This window comes from Schistocerca cancellata, chromosome 5, assembly GCF_023864275.1.
Source record: "Schistocerca cancellata isolate TAMUIC-IGC-003103 chromosome 5, iqSchCanc2.1, whole genome shotgun sequence".
Taxonomy (NCBI): Eukaryota; Metazoa; Arthropoda; class Insecta; order Orthoptera; family Acrididae; genus Schistocerca; species Schistocerca cancellata.
In genome coordinates this window covers 837,972,742-837,989,135 of record NC_064630.1, presented here as the reverse complement: position 1 = coordinate 837,989,135, position 16,394 = coordinate 837,972,742, and the positions used below count along the sequence as shown (strand labels likewise).

Here is a 16,394-nt window from a genome sequence, read left to right as displayed (position 1 = left end):
CCATCTGTATGAATAACAGGAGCTCAGATGGGAAACCAGACCTAAGCAAAGAAGGGAAAGCAGGAAGGTGGAAGGAGTATATTAAGGGTCTATACAAGGGCGATGTACTTGAGGACAATATTATGGAAATGGAAGAGGAGATAGAGAAGATGAGATGGGAGAGATGATATGCGTGAAGAATCTGACAGAGCACTGAAAGACCTAAGTCGAAACGAGGCCCCAGGAGTAGACAACATTGCATTAGAACTACTGATAGCCGTGGGTGAGCCAGTGATGACAAAACTCTTCCATTTGGTGAGCAAGATGTATGAGACAGGCGAAATACCCTTAGTCTTCAAGAAGATCATAATAACGCTAATTATAAACCAAGTAGGTACTGACCGGTGTGAAAATTACCGAACAATCAGTTTAATAAGTCACGGCTGCAAAATACTAACACGAATTCTTTACAGACGATTGGAAAAACTGGTAGAAGCCACCCTCGGGTAAGATCAGTTTGGATTCCGTAGAAATGTTGAAACACTCGAGGCTATACAGACCCTACGACTTATCTTAGAAGACAGGTTAAGGAAAGGCACTTACGTTTCTACCATTTATATAGTCAGAGAAACCTTTTGGTAATGTTGACCGGAATACTCTCTTTCAAATTTGAAGGTTGCAGGGCTGAAGTACAGGGAGGGAAATGCTATTTATAATTCGTACAAGAAGTTACATGAGGCACGAAAGGGAAGCAATGACTGAGAAGGGAGTCAGACAGGGCAGCAACCTACCTGCGATGTTATTCAATCTGTATATCGAGAAAGCAGTAACGGGAACAAAATAAAAATTTGGAGTAGGAATTAAAATTCATGGAGAAAAAATAAAAACTTTGATGTTGATTAATTTTTCTATCAATGACACCACAGTACCTAGAAGAGCAGTTGAACGTAATGGACAGTGTCTTGAAAGGAGGATATAAGACGAGCATCAACAAAAGCAAAACGAGGATAACGGAATATAGTCGAATTAAATCATGTGAAGCTGAGGGAATTAGATTAGGAAATGAGACACCTAAAATAGTAAATTAGTTTTGCTATTTGGGAAGCAAAATTACTGTTGATGGCCGAAGTAGAGAGGATATAAAATATAGACTGACTACGGCAAGGAAAGCGTTTCTGAAGAAGTTAAGTTTGTTAACATCAAGTATAGATTTAAGTGTCATGAAGTCCTTTCTGAAAGAATTTGTATGGAGTGTTGCTGTGTGTGGAAGTGAAACATGGACTATAAATTCTTTGGACAAGAAGAGACTAGAAGTTTTCGAAACGTGGTGTTACAGAGGAATGCTGATGATTAGATGGGTAGATCGCGTAACTAATAAGGAGGTACTGAATAGAACTGGGGAGAAGAGGAATTTGTGGCGTAACTTGACTAGAAGAAGGGATGGGTTGGTAGGACACGTTCTGAGGTATCAAGGGATCGCCAGTTTAGTGTTGGAGGAAAGCGTGGAGGGAAAATATCGTACACGGAGACCAACAGATGAATACACTAAGCAGATTAAGAAGGATGTAGGTTGCAGTAGTTACTCGGAGATGAAGAGGATTGCACAGGATTGAGTAGCATGGAGAGCTGCATTAAACCAGTCTCAGGACTGAAGACCACAACAACAACAACAACAACAATTCTTGAAGAGCCGGTAGCACAACAATAAAAAATTGTGCGCATCCTTCACCATTAAGGTTTCTTCTCTAATTAATATGAGTGGGTACTGTTCTCCTATGTACACAAAACAGGCCAGAACACTATTGCAGAAGCAACGAAAAACGCATGCCAAGTTCAAAAGAAGTCAAAATTTCCAAATAGGCGATTTCTTTCACAGGCTTGAAATTTAGCATAGCTTTCAATCTGGCAGAAAATCCAAAGAGATTCTGATCGTTACGTTAAGTACAACCGTGGAAATAGACAGTCAATATCTTCATAGCACAATAGCTATTGTAATATTACCAATGACAGTGCCACTAACGCGGAGTTACTAACGGTGATTTTCCGAAATTCCTTCACTAAAGAAGACGCAGTATATATTGCAGAATTCGAATCAAGAACAGCTGCCAACATGTGTCGCTTCAAAGTAAATATCCCCAGAATAGCGAAGCAGCTTAAATCGGTTAATAAAGGCACATCCTTCAGTCCAGATTATATACCAATTAGGTTAAGACTATGATGATGGATGATGCAATAGCTCCACACTTGGAAGTCATATACAGCTGCTCACTCGACGGAAGACCCGTACCTAAAGGCTGGATAGTTGCATAGGTCATACGAATACTCAAGAAAGGAAAGAGCAGTAATCTGCTGAATTACAGAACCATATCAAATGGCTCTAAGCACTATGGGACTTAACATCTGAGGTCATCAGTCTCCTAGGCTAGAACTACTTAAACCTAACCAACCTAAGGACATCACACACATCCATGCCGGAGGCAGCATTCGAACCTGCGACCGTAGCAGCAGCGCGGTTCCGGACTGAAGCGCCAAGAACCTCTCGGTCACAGCGCTCGGCTTGAACCATATCATTGACGTCGATTTGCAGTAGTATTTTGGTACATGCACTGTGTTCGACCATTATGAATTATCCCGAAGAAAACGATCGTTTGACATATAGCATGGTTTCAAAAAATATCACTCTTATGAAACACAACTAGCTCTTTATTCACAGGAAGCAATGAGTGCTATCGACAGTGGATCTCAAATTTATTCCATATTTCCAGATTTCCAGGCTTTTGACACCGTTCCTCACAAGCGACTTCTCAGTTGTGGGACCTGATTTGTGATTCTTAGTCAGAAAGGTCACCGCTTGTAGTAACTGATTGTAAGTTATCGAGTAAAACAGAAATGATATCTAGAAGTCCATAGGGTTATAGGTCGACAGCTGTTTCTCTTCTACATAAGCGACTTAGAAGACAATCTGAACAGTCCACTTAGACTGCTTGTAGATGATGCTGTCATTTACCGTCCCATAAATTCATCAGAAGGCCAGAACCAACTGGAAAATGATTTGGACAAGATATCTGTATGGATGTGAAAAGTGGCAATTGTCTCTCGATAAGGAAAAGTATTCACATAAGCACAAAAAGAGATCCGTTACATTTCTGTTAGACGTCAAATTACAAAAAGCTAAAGGCTGCAATTTCGACTAAAAATACCAAGGAATTACGATCAGGAGCAACTTACGTTGGAATGATCACACAGGTAATCTTGTAGGGAAAGCTAACCAAAGACTGTGAGTTATTGGCAGAATACTTAGAAAAAGTAATATGTCTACTAAAGAGCCTGCTGACACTACGCGTGTCCGCATCAGATATCATTGACGGAGGAGATCGAAGAAATTCAAAGAAGGGTAGGTCGTTTTGTATTATTGCGAAGTAGGGGAGATCGTGTAACGGGTATGATATGCGAATGGAACGGTAGAGAAATAAACTGAAGGTGCCTTCAGGCTCTTAACTGTGAACAGCATAGCAGCCACGTAGATGTAGACAGAATCAAAGACCAATCAAGTAGTCTCCAATAATACTGCTCCTAACGTTCACACTCCTCTGCCTCCTACTTCAGCGGTCCAACAATGCATCTTTCTTACATTCAGCTTTCCATGATTTGTAAGGGTCTTTTCATCATCAAAGAGAATCCTTTGAAGAAGAAACCTATTATCGTGAAGTCGCATCAGGACAGAACGACAGAATTCCATGTGTCTTCTGCAGTCCGACTGATTAATCTGCTGTTGAAGTGCCACAAGATAGGGATGGCAGCTGTCTGCGCGCAAAATGCGCAAACGTTGGGCTGACTTACTCCAGAGATACTCACAGTTTTTATGAAGCTTACACATGGATTATGAGCCACAATTGCCAGAACAGAAAATCCAAGTTGACGCAAATACTTCCGCAGTTAACTAAAGCGCAAAAGAGACTATACGTCGTTCAGTAAGGAATGTCTCACAACTCATCTGGGTGAAAGCAGAATTACGATATCTTAAACTGTCCTGAAAACAATTTAGCTGAATCGCCCTGTGTGTACATCAGTCGGTTCACGTCCTTCGAGTCTTACAAATGCTGTCTGGTTTCTGTACAAACTGTAGATAAACCTTTCGCTCCGTGTATTTTATACCTGCTACCTCCACAATTTCAAAGAGTATTTTCTAGTCCACGTCGTCAAAAGTTTGCATCCAATTTACAGATGCTATAAAGGTAGGTTTGTCTACTTTCTTGAGATGAGTTATATACACAGTATTGCCCCGATTACTCCCATTATTTCTCCATAACCTAAATTGACCTACATGCAATGTCGACTTTTACCAGTATTTAAATTATTCAGTAAATAATTTGACACATATGTTTTGCAACCATCACTTGTTAAACTTTGTGAAGACGAAACAGACATATGCCTAACCCCTGTTATCTAAGAAGACAGAGAAAGCTTAATAAACAGATGTTTCCGTAATATTCACACTTGTCAGCATCAGCTTGCTTTGGTTATCAGATTCTTCTTGACATCTGAGGGCATTTCCCTAGTGTCATATATCCTACATACTAAGTGGAATAGTTGTGCCATATTTGCTTCTCATATAAATCTTAGTAATTCTGACGGATGTTCTTTTACTCTTTGCGTCTTGGTTAGATTTAGATCTTTCAGATCTCTGCCAAATTCTTCTTGGGATACTGCACCTCCTGTCACATTTTCATTTATTTCCTCTTCCCTTTCCACAAAACTATCTTCAATTTTCCTTTCTTTATAAAGCCATTCAATAAATTCCTTCTACACTTCAGATTTATCTTCTTGGCTTAATATCAACTCGAAGTTTGAGCTTCTGACATGTATATAAATGCCTCTCTTTCCTTCAAAGGTTTCTTAAATGTTGCCATATGTGGGATCTTCCTTTCTCGAAGTTAACATTTCTCGTGTCGTCAGTACTGCTTCACCAGTTTACAGTTCATGTGAATCTATTTTTTGGACTTCTGTATTCCTTTTTTGTTGCTTAGTTTCAAGCATTTTTATATTTTCGCTTTCCTCGTTTAAATTCAGCATGTCGTATGTTATCCAAAGAGTTCTGCTTTTTTTGTCTGCTGGTTGTTCCTTTGTTGCAGTCACTATCCTATCTCTCAAAGCTCTCTTTGTTTTGGGCAAATCGATTGGGCAGAGAACCCATACTCTGATTCATCCCAAATTTGCTCTATGGGGTCCAGTTTGGGGCTCTGAAACATCAACAGCGCAAATTCACATGATTTTCTTTAGACCAAAACATAGCGATTCGTGCTTTTTTGGCAGGTGGCCTATCATGCTGACACTGAAAAAGTAATTCAGAATGTGTTTCCGCATCGTGAGAAGCTTCATCCTGTGTAACTCGGTTTTACCAAAACTAACTACCTGACCTCAAAAACAGGTACGCTGACCTAAGTTCTCGTACGACATTTATCTGCATCCATTGTCAGCATGGCACATCTTATCAACAGAGTCTTATTTGAAACTTGTTGACAATATTGTTCATGAGTACTTCGTTAGGAACACAGACACACACACTATCAACTTGTTGAGATAATTTTAATAGACCTCAGCTGAGAGACAGTAAAGCCATAGATCTCCATTCTATTAGCTAAACTTAAACCACTATGGTTTATTTCAGGATATAAATCTGGTGATATGAAAGTGCCAGCATAAGTGAGCTAGTTTTCTTTCAGAATGGGTCAATGGAGAGAACTGAGTAAATTCGAATGGGGTATCACTGTTAGTAACCACAAGTTCAAACGATTTTGAAGCCATTAGACCAGTACTAAACGTAAACTATAAGGAATTTACACTCTGAAGGATCTTTGATAAATCTTCTATAAAAGAACCGCATTCTATCTTTTGTATAAAACCTCATGAAAGATCCCATTACATAGCCTAAGATTTTATAAAATTGTTTTATAAAATATCTCTTACAGAGTGATGTGCTCACCTGAACTGTTCAGTAATTTCTGAGAGGTCAACATTATTGCTAAATAGTTTCAAATCTGAAATAATACTGAACATGTGAGACTTTCGTTGAGAAGCTGTGCAATAAAATTGAGGAAATCATTAACGTTTGAATTATATTACTCAGCCAGAGAAATATGGTGCCATCTGCAGGCAGTATTGCCAATATCCTCGCCAGTCACTCACACCCCTGGAATTCTTTGTACATCCTCTGGTATCACAGCCCGACAAGTTCGAAAGCCCGCCAGAATGTCGACAGCAGCTAGGTGGAGCTTCTAATATTTGCGAGCACTGCTGTCGTCGCCTCAATGCTAGACGAGGGCCACGCCCCGTGCGCCAGCTTACCGACCTTGCGGCTGCGTTATACAGCCCGCACCTGTTCATCCATCGCTGTTGTCTTTCATGGTTTTCAGCGACTCACCGTCGACACCCACGGCTGGTCGACCAGAGTCTCATGGCTGTGTCCAATTCCGGTTACTGTACATAGTGTTATGTTTGTCTACGGAGATGAGGTCAAAGTAAGAAGAAAGACCATATCAGAATAGGAAAATTAAGAATGATTCTCATGAATTGTTGCTCACGAAGCACAAGAGAGCGGTAGCCCACAGCTATGAGAAAAATATTTTTGAAAAATATATTTCTGGAAAAACAAAATTCAAGAATTTTTGACACTCACTTTTCATCCACCCTATTTTTTCTTTTGTTTGCAACAAAGTAAGACAGTTACCACAGCAGCAGTGCCTTGATTGTCCAGTACTTCGAACCAGGATAAATACTGCACAATATTATTGCATATATTTGTTGAACGGCCTATGCAGAACGTCAGTAATATTCACCATCTGTGGGCTGCACTAGTGATATTACTGTGAAGTCCAAACGTCAAAAAGGCACTAAGCTTCATAATTATAGTGGTGGGCCTAAGGAAGGCCGATAGGAACCACCCTAGTCTACTTTATAAAAGAACTCCAAGATCTCGTTTTAGCTACTACAGAGGTCTTTCATTGAAGTTCATACGCAACAGAGACAGTATGAGCTGTCAGCAGCTTTTAGAATTTGGTATTCATATTCCTCTTACAGCCAAGCAGTAGCAGACTACTAGAACAAATGGGTCAAATCACTTAGTGCTGAAGTTAACACTAACATTTTTCTGTGGAGCAGTGGAAAGAGATTTTATGGGGCGAGAAAATTTTTGGCGCTACATGCAACTCAGATAGATCCTTATGTACCCGGTGTATACCTGGTTATTTTGATTTGTGTGATTCTGGTTTGGCAATATCGAAATTCTGTCGAAAGTGTCAGATGTCTGCAACACTTTTGCAATTAGAACAACTCATACCACAATTTCCAATAAAAAGGCATTTAAAGCACAATAAAATTACTGAAAATGTCATTACAAAAACGTTTCTCATTTTCAGTACTGAGGAATCACACACCTTGATTAAATACATAACAGAGGCCCTTCTAATCAAAACATTTCTAATCAAAGCACTATGTTGAATCCTTGCCACAATACGTATGATTTTTTGTGCAGTCACCCATCTTTATTGCAAGAGACATAATTCACTGAAACCAAGTCAATCACAAAATTTTCAAAATGATTCTATCACCCTTCTTTGCAAAGAGTGAAGTAAAAACTATCAGTTTATTATTATTATTATTATTATTTATTCTATGGCCTTCATTGGACCACTCTAGTCAAAAATGCAAAGTTCTAAACAAGTTGTTACACAGGGATACAATTTGGTTCAACAATAACTTAATATGATATTTAGGTAATATAATTATTAGACTCTATTCTTATATGAAAGGTGTTTTGCTCTTCTGTCTGCCCAATATTTCTTCATTCTTTCAGATATTTTCTTTCTTTCTTCATCTGAGACAACTCTTCCTGTACTCCTTTTATTGATTTTCATTTGTAGTCTGGTTTGCAGGTCTTGCAGTATTCTGGTTTTCTCTGTCTTGTTTTTTAGGTCATCTACTGTAATTTGAAGTTCTTTTATATCTTCCTTAATTTCTGTGATCCATTTAATATCGCTCTTGCTATTCCACAATTTTTGTAGTATTTTTTACTAATTCTGTTTTCTGGAGTTCTCATCAGATGTCCAAAGAATGAGATGCGTTTCTTCCTGATTGTGCTCATGACAGGTTCTATTTTCTTATATACTGTTTCATTTGATGTAATTCTCCAATGTCCATTTATTTTATACTGTTTATTTATACATGTCCTAATTATTATTCTTTCTACACTCCTGGAAATTGAAATAAGAACACCGTGAATTCATTGTCCCAGGAAGGGGAAACTTTATTGACACATTCCTGGGGTCAGATACATCACATGATCACACTGACAGAACCACAGGCACATAGACACAGGCAACAGAGCATGCACAATGTCGGCACTAGTACAGTGTATATCCACCTTTCGCAGCAATGCAGGCTGCTATTCTCCCATGGAGACGATCGTAGAGATGCTGGATGTAGTCCTGTGGAACGGCTTGCCATGCCATTTCCACCTGGCGCCTCAGTTGGACCAGCGTTCGTGCTGGACGTGCAGACCGCGTGAGACGACGCTTCATCCAGTCCCAAACATGCTCAATGGGGGACAGATCCGGAGATCTTGCTGGCCAGGGTAGTTCACTTACACCTTCTAGAGCACGTTGGGTGGCACGGGATACATGCGGACGTGCGTTGTCCTGTTGGAACAGCAAGTTCCCTTGCCGGTCTAGGAATGGTAGAACGATGGGTTCGATGACGGTTTGGATGTACCGTGCACTATTCAGTGTCCCCTCGACGATCACCAGTGGTGTACGGCCAGTGTAGGAGATCGCTCCCCACACCATGATGCCAGGTGTTGGCCCTGTGTGCCTCGGTCGTATGCAGTCCTGATTGTGGCGCTCACCTGCACGGCGCCAAACACGCATACGACCATCATTGGCACCAAGGCAGAAGCGACTCTCATCGCTGAAGACGACACGTCTCCATTCGTCCCTCCATTCACGCCTGTCGCGACACCACTGGAGGCGGGCTGCACGATGTTGGGGCGTGAGCGGAAGACGGCCTAACGGTGTGCGGGACCGTAGCCCAGCTTCATGGAGACGGTTGCGAATGGTCCTCGCCGATACTCCAGGTGCAACAGTGTCCCTGATTTGCTGGGAAGTGGCGGTGCGGTCCCCTACGGCACTGCGTAGGATCCTACGGTCTTGGCTTGCATCCGTGCGTCGCTGCGGTCCGGTCCCAGGTCGACGGGCACGTGCACCTTCCGCCGACCACTGGCGACAACATCGATGTACTGTGGAGACCTCACGCCCCACGTGTTGAGCAATTCGGCGGTACGTCCACCCGGCCTCCCGCATGCCCACTATACGCCCTCGCTCAAAGTCCGTCAACTGCACATACGGTTCACGTCCACGCTGTCGCGGCATGCTACCAGTGTTAAAGACTGCGATGGAGCTCCGTATGCCACGGCAAACTGGCTGACACTGACGGCGGCGGTGCACAAATGCTGCGCAGCTAGCGCCATTCGACGGCCAACACCGCGGTTCCTGGTGTGTCCGCTGTGCCGTGCGTGTGATCATTGCTTGTACAGCCCTCTCGCAGTGTCCGGAGCAAGTATGGTGGGTCTGACACACCGGTGTCAATGTGTTCTTTTTTCCATTTCCAGGAGTGTATTTTTAGTATTCTGTCAATTTCTGCTGTATTAGTTGTTTTGAAGATAGTTTCAGCTGCATACGTTATTTCTGGTTGTGTAACTGTTTTATAGTGTTTTAATTTTGCATCTATAGATAGGTTTTTTTGTTGTATGTAGTTTTGGTAATGTAATTTGCATAGCTCAGTTTTTTTATTCTATTCTGCCACGATGGCTTCTCATTTAGATTGTATGCTATTATTTCGCCTAAATATTTAAATTTATCAATAATTTTGATTTCCTGTGCTCCTATTGTAATTTTGTTTGCAAGTGGTGGATCAGTTAGCATAATCTCCGTTTTTTTCAAATGATATTGTAAGGCCTACTTTCTCTGCTATTTCTTGTAGTGATTTCACTTGTTGCCTGGCTTCTTGAACGGTGTTGGCTAGGAGAGCAAGATCATCAGCGAATCCCAAGCAGTTTAAGCTAATATCATTTTTTGCACTTCCAATTTTTACCCTTTTGGATTGTCCTTGTGCCATTCTCTCATTATGTATTCCAGCGCAAAACTATCAGTTTACCAACATTTTAATCTATAGTAACTGAAATCGTTAACGAACATATCAGAAGACTTGCGTAAAATGCTAAGCAGCTATTTGGCAAACTGTCTGAGTAAGCAAAGACATTACACTTTGAAGGCACATAGTCCCAAAAATACACTTTTATGTCAGGTGATAGTAGAGATTAACATTATTTTCCATAACACATTATTTTCACTTGTGATTTCTGCATTTATGTCAATAACTTCCAGTTTTCATCACAAAAGATTTACTGTTTTTACTGTTTTCAAAGTGTAATGTTGAAGTGCATATATACTGAGTTAGGTTGCTGAATATTTTAAATGTGATTGGAATGGAAGTGAATGACATAATTTTTATGAGAGTGAAGAAATCGTGCTTTAAACTTTTCTTCAATGGACTGTCAGGTCTTGGTGGTAATACTGCACTATCTTTCTCTGGTATGAATGCTCTCCATGGCTATTGCCAATCACAACTGTTCATCTCATTAAGTGTCCGCCCCGATAGCTGAATGGTCGCGTGACGGACTGCCGTCCTAACGGGCCTGGGTTCGATTCCCGGCTGGGTTGGGGATTTTATCCGCTCAGGGACTAGGTATTGTGCTGTCTTTATCACATCCCCATCCGGCGCGCAGGTCGCCCAATGTGGCGTCGAATGTAGTAAGACCTGCACCGAGGCGGCCGGACCTGCCCCGTCAGGGGCCTCCCGGCCAGTAACGCCAAACGCTCATTTCCATTTTCCATCTCATTAAGTGGGACACTTTTTCAGGTATCAAGAAACCTCATGTTCCTCCGGGCTAGATCTTTAGCATATGCTATTTTGTGTACAGGTAAACAGTTTCTGCTCACAAGCATTGCAGTGCCGATGTTCACAGGTGGATCCCAATCCAAAACGTCATAGCCATACACATGGCTCTGTAATTAGCTTGATGCTGGTGTACATTAATGCCAGGTAGCGACCATGAATTTAATCTTCTTTTTTCAATAATATGGCAGTCTTCACAATTGCCCTTCCAGCTTTGTAACTGCCTATAATATAGAGAATGTTCGATCTCATTTTATTTCAAGTGAGTAACCCCAAGTCCCTTTAGCAGTATTAGTATCTGCAGTGCACCTAAGTTGTAAAGCTGAAGACACAAAAACAAAATCTTAAAATTTAAATAAGTTCCCTATTAGGTTACTGAAAGGAATACTATAATACAGCTTATTGATATATCCAGAATGGAGGATTTCCCACATGGGGAACATTTAATATGGCTGAAATAAATCCCCAACAAAGGCACCCGTTGGTATATGAAAGCATGCCAAATGTAAACGAACACAAAATCCCAAAGATTGCCGATCTTTTACAGAAGCTCGAAACTTAGTGCAGACTTTAGTAATGCGAGATGCTTACAATAGTTTCCACGACGAAATTTTATCTCGAAAGGTGGCAGAAAATCCAAAAATATTCAGGTTGTATGTTAAGTATGATAGCGACAAGACACAATCAATGCCTTCTCTGTGCGATAGCAATGGAAATAGTATCAATGACAGCGTTGCTAAAGCAGAGTTACTAAACACAGCCTACCGAAATTCATTCACCAATGACGACGAAGTCAGCAGAAAGCTGTCCGTCTGAAAACGCGGTCTGGAGAGTTCTCTGGAATTTCACTTCCGTTGTTGCTCCAGGGGGGATCCAAACTTTGCGTTTAACAGATTGCAGGAGGCATTCATCAGTGACCCAGTTTTGGAGACTGGAGACTGTACATCATTGTCACCAGATGCATCTCTTTGTGGACCACCAGTGACAAGATATAACAGGCCTGTATCCCTACCTACGGTGCGGAGAAGGAGGAATGAGACATGATATGGGCGAGGAAAGACTGTTTTTGGGGTGGGTAGCTCGTGACAGCTGCTAACAACTTAGACTTAGATATCATCGGAGTAGTGAAGCAAATTAAATCGCTTAACAAAAAAGCAAGACTTCCAGAACATATTTTACACCAGTTAGGTTCCTTTCGGAGTATGCTGATGCAATAGCTTCATGCTAAACAATCATATACAATGGCTCACTCGGCGTACGTAAAGACGGGAAAGTTGCACAGGTCACACCAATATTCAAGAAAAGCAGTAGGAGTAAATCACTAAATTACAGGCCCATACCATCAACGTCGATATGTATCTCGATTCTGGAACATATATTGTGTTCCAACATTACGAATTACCTTGAAAAGAATGGTCTGCTGACACAGTCAGCACGGAGTTAGAAAACATCGTTCTTGTGAGACATTAATAGCTCCTTACCCGCACAAAATGTTGAGTGATATTGAAAGGGATTTCAAATTGATTTCGTATTTCTATATTCCCAGAAGGTTTTCGACAAAATACCTCACAATCGGTTTGTAATCAAATTGTGTGCTTGTGGAATATCATCTCAGTTATGGAAAGATCATTTATTGGAAAAAACACACGGAAAATGTTCTGGGGAAGGCGAACCAAAGGCTACGTTTCATTGGCAGAACACTCAGATCTTAGAACACGCAACAGATCCACTAAAAAGACTGCCTACACTACACTTGTCTGTCCTCTTTGGGATTGCTGCTGTGCCGTGTGTGATCCTTACCAGACAGGATTAACAGAGTACGTCGCGAAAGTTTATATTATTCACATCAGGAAAGAAATGGAACCCAGCGTAGTTCCAATAAGGTATGTGAACGAACGACTGATGTGGATAGATTTGACAGTGTCCAGCAAGAAAATGAGGATTGTGTCAGTATACTCGCATTGTGAAGGGACAGATCAAGATAAGATGGATAGTTTTTATGATGTAGTTGTTAGAGTCAAGGACAAGGACAGTGTTTTGCTCTTGGGTGATTTTAATGCCAGGATTGGAAATCGAACAGAAGGGTATGAAAAGGTTATGGGTAATTTGGAGAGGATATGGAGGCCAACGGGAACGGGAAACAACTCTTGGATTTCTGTGCCAGTATGGGCTTAGTAATCACAAACTCCTTATTTAAACATAAGAACATTCACCGGTATACTTGGGAAGGCAGGGGAACCAGATTTGTCATTGACTATAGAATAACAGATCAGACATTCAGGAAGGCTGTGAGGGACACACGAGTATTCAGGGGATTCTTTGATGACACTGATCATTATTTAATCTGCAGTGAAATTGGTATTGTGAGGCCGAAAGTGCAGGAGGTCAGGTCCATATGTAGGAGGATAAGAGTGGAGAAACTTCAGGATAAGGAAATCAGGCACAAGTACATAACAGTGATCTCAGAAAGGTACCAGTTAGTTGAATGTAGTCAATTACAGTCATTGGAAAAGGAATGGACAAGGTACAGGGATACAGTACTAGAAGTGGCTAAAGAATGTCTTGGAACAGTAGTGTGTAAAGGTAGGATGAAGCAAACAGCTTGGTGGAACAACATAGTCAAAGCAGCCTGTAAAAGGAAAAAGAAGGCGTATCAAAAATGGCTACATACTAGACCTCATGTAGACAGAGAAAGTTATTTTGAAGAAAGAAACAAACGATCAGTAATGTTTCAGATTTCGATGTAAAATGGGATAGGAATGATGATGGAAATAGGATCACATTTGAGGAAGTGGAGAAAATGGACAATAGATTGCAGTGCAATAAAGCAGCTGGGGTGGATAAAATTAAGTCGGAACTCATCAAATACAGTGGGATGTCAGGTCTTAAATGGCTACACAGGATGATTGAAATGGCGTGGGAGTCGGGACAGGTTACATCAGACTGGACAAAAGCAGTAATCACACCAATCTTTAAACATGGAAACAGAAAAGATTGTAACGACTACAGAGGTATCTCTTTAATCAGCGTTGTGGGTAAAATCTTCTCAGGTATTGTTGAAAAGAAAGTGCGAGTATTAGTTGAGAACAAACTGGATGAAAATCAGTATGGGTTTAGGCCTCTTAGAGGTTGTAAGGACCAGATCTTTAACTTACAGCAAATAATGGAGAAGTGTTACGAGTGGAACAGGGAATTGTATCTATGCTTTATAGATCTAGAAAAGGCATATGACCGGGTTCCTAGGAGGAAGTTATTGTCTGTTCTACGAGATTATGGAATAGGAGGCAAACTTTTGCAAGCAATTAAAGGTCTTTACATAGATAGTCAGGCAGCAGTTAGAGTTGACGGTAAATTGAGTTCATGGTTCAGAGTAGTTTCAGGGGTAATACAAGGCTGCAACCTGTCTCACTGTTGTTCATATTATTTATGGATCATATTTTGAAAACAATAGACTGGCTGGGTGAGATTAAGATATGTGAACACAAAATAAGCAGTCTCGCATATGCGGATGACTTAGTTGTGATGGCAGATTCGATTGAAAGTTTGTAAAGTAATATTTCAGAGCTAGATCAGAAATGTAATGACTATGGTATGAAGATTAGCATCTCCAAAACGAAAGTAATGTCAGTGGGAAAGAAATATAAACGGATTGAGTGCCAAATAGGAGGAACAAAGTTAGAACAGGTGGACGGTTTCAAGTACTTAGGATGCATATTCTCACAGGATGGCAACATAGTGAAAGAATTGGGAGCGAGGTGTAGCAAAGATAATGCAGTGAGCGCTCAGCTACGATCTACTCTCTTCTGCAAGAAGGAAGTCAGTACCAAGACTAAGTTATCTGTGCACCGTTCAATATTTCGACCAACGTTGTTGTATGGGAGCGAAAGCTGGGTAGATTCAGGTTACCTTATCAATAAGGTCGAGGTTACGGATATGAAAGTAGCTAGGATGATTGCAGGTACTAGATGGCAGGAGGGTGTCCACAATGAGGACATCAAAGAAAAACTGGGAATGAACTCTATAGATGTAGCAGTCAGGGCGAACAGGCTTAGATGGTGGGGTCATGTTACACGCATGGGAGAAGCAAGGTTGCCCAAGAGACTCACGGGTTCAGCATCAGAGGGTAGGAGGGGTCGGGGTAGACCAAGGAGAAGGTACCTGGATTCGGTTAAGAATGATTTTGAAGTAACAGGCTTAACATCAGAAGATGCAGCAATGTTAGCACTGAATAGGGGATCATGGAGGAATTTTATAAGGGGGACTATGCTCCAGACTGAACGCTGAAAGGCATAATCAGTCTTAAATGATGATGATGATGATGATGATGATGATGATGAATCACCTTGCCATCATCACTCCTGAAGTCTGTAGAAGTAGTTCCATAAACAATCCACTTAGGTGTTCTTGGCCTACATTGTCAAATGGTTCAAATGGCTCTGAGCACTATGGGACTCAACTGCTGTGGTCAGAAGTCCCCTAGATCTTAGAACTACTTAAACCTAACTAACCTAAGGAGATCACACACATCCATGCCCGAGGCAGGATTCGAACCTGCGACCGTAGCGGTCGTGCGGTTCCAGACTGTAGCGCCTTTAACCGCTCGGCCACTCCGGCCGGCCGCCTACATTGTCCCCTGGCATAATTCCTAATGAGAACAAGTGAAAATCTGTCCTCAGGAACCTGTTTCAACCAGTCTTCATCTCCTGTGTACAGCTGTAGAACAATCCGTCATCTTATGCAGTCCCTTCCACACTTAGTCACTACTGTCGTCACATTTTACTGGGAAATTTTTCCAGGTCGTTATGTTCATTAGTGAGAAACACAGTTGTTCACATTTTTTATTTATTTACTTAAAATTACCAGATTAGAGCCTTTAGGCCTTCTCTTAAATCACATCAGGGCATCACAGATGCAATAATTTTCGCATCACAGTTACCTAAGAAATAACAATAATTTTAATATGATAAGTTGTTCTATCTTGTTGTAATAAACAGAATTAGTAATGATTAGAAGGTAAGCAGAGAGAATGTAAATAAATAGTAATGACTAAGGATTAAGGACTGACAGTACCACTACTCCTGCTTCTGCTACCACTGTTGCCATTATAATACTAATAATAATGATAATAATAATTACAGATACAAAAAATACTTATGGGTGTACAAACCTGATATTCTCTGACAAAGCGAGTTTTGGGGGAAGAAATTTAGGTAGACTGAACTAGCTAAAAGCATCAGGAAATGAGGAACATCTGGCTGGAAAGGAAAATGTAATGCAGTAATAAGTGTGTAGAAGGACAAAGATAGACACTACTATGGAACTACTGATGCTTCAGCAGATATGTCAGTAACTCTCATTAAAAGTAAAAGTTGTTATTCAGTTCTCTGTTATAAATGTTATGAAAGAAA

The 16,394-nt window shown here is 41.0% G+C and overlaps 1 protein-coding gene across 1 annotated transcript in view; it reads right to left on the bottom strand.

Moving 5' to 3' along the window:
* The window catches only part of LOC126187935 (testis-specific serine/threonine-protein kinase 3), a 112,824-nt gene extending 96,632 nt beyond the window's left edge, over window positions 1-16,192 (bottom strand). Inside the window, exon 1 of the mRNA XM_049929302.1 lies at window positions 16,154-16,192. The gene's annotated coding sequence lies outside the window, so the exon portion shown is untranslated. The remainder of the gene's footprint in view (window positions 1-16,153) is intronic.
* Between the last annotated feature and the right edge of the window lie 202 nt (window positions 16,193-16,394).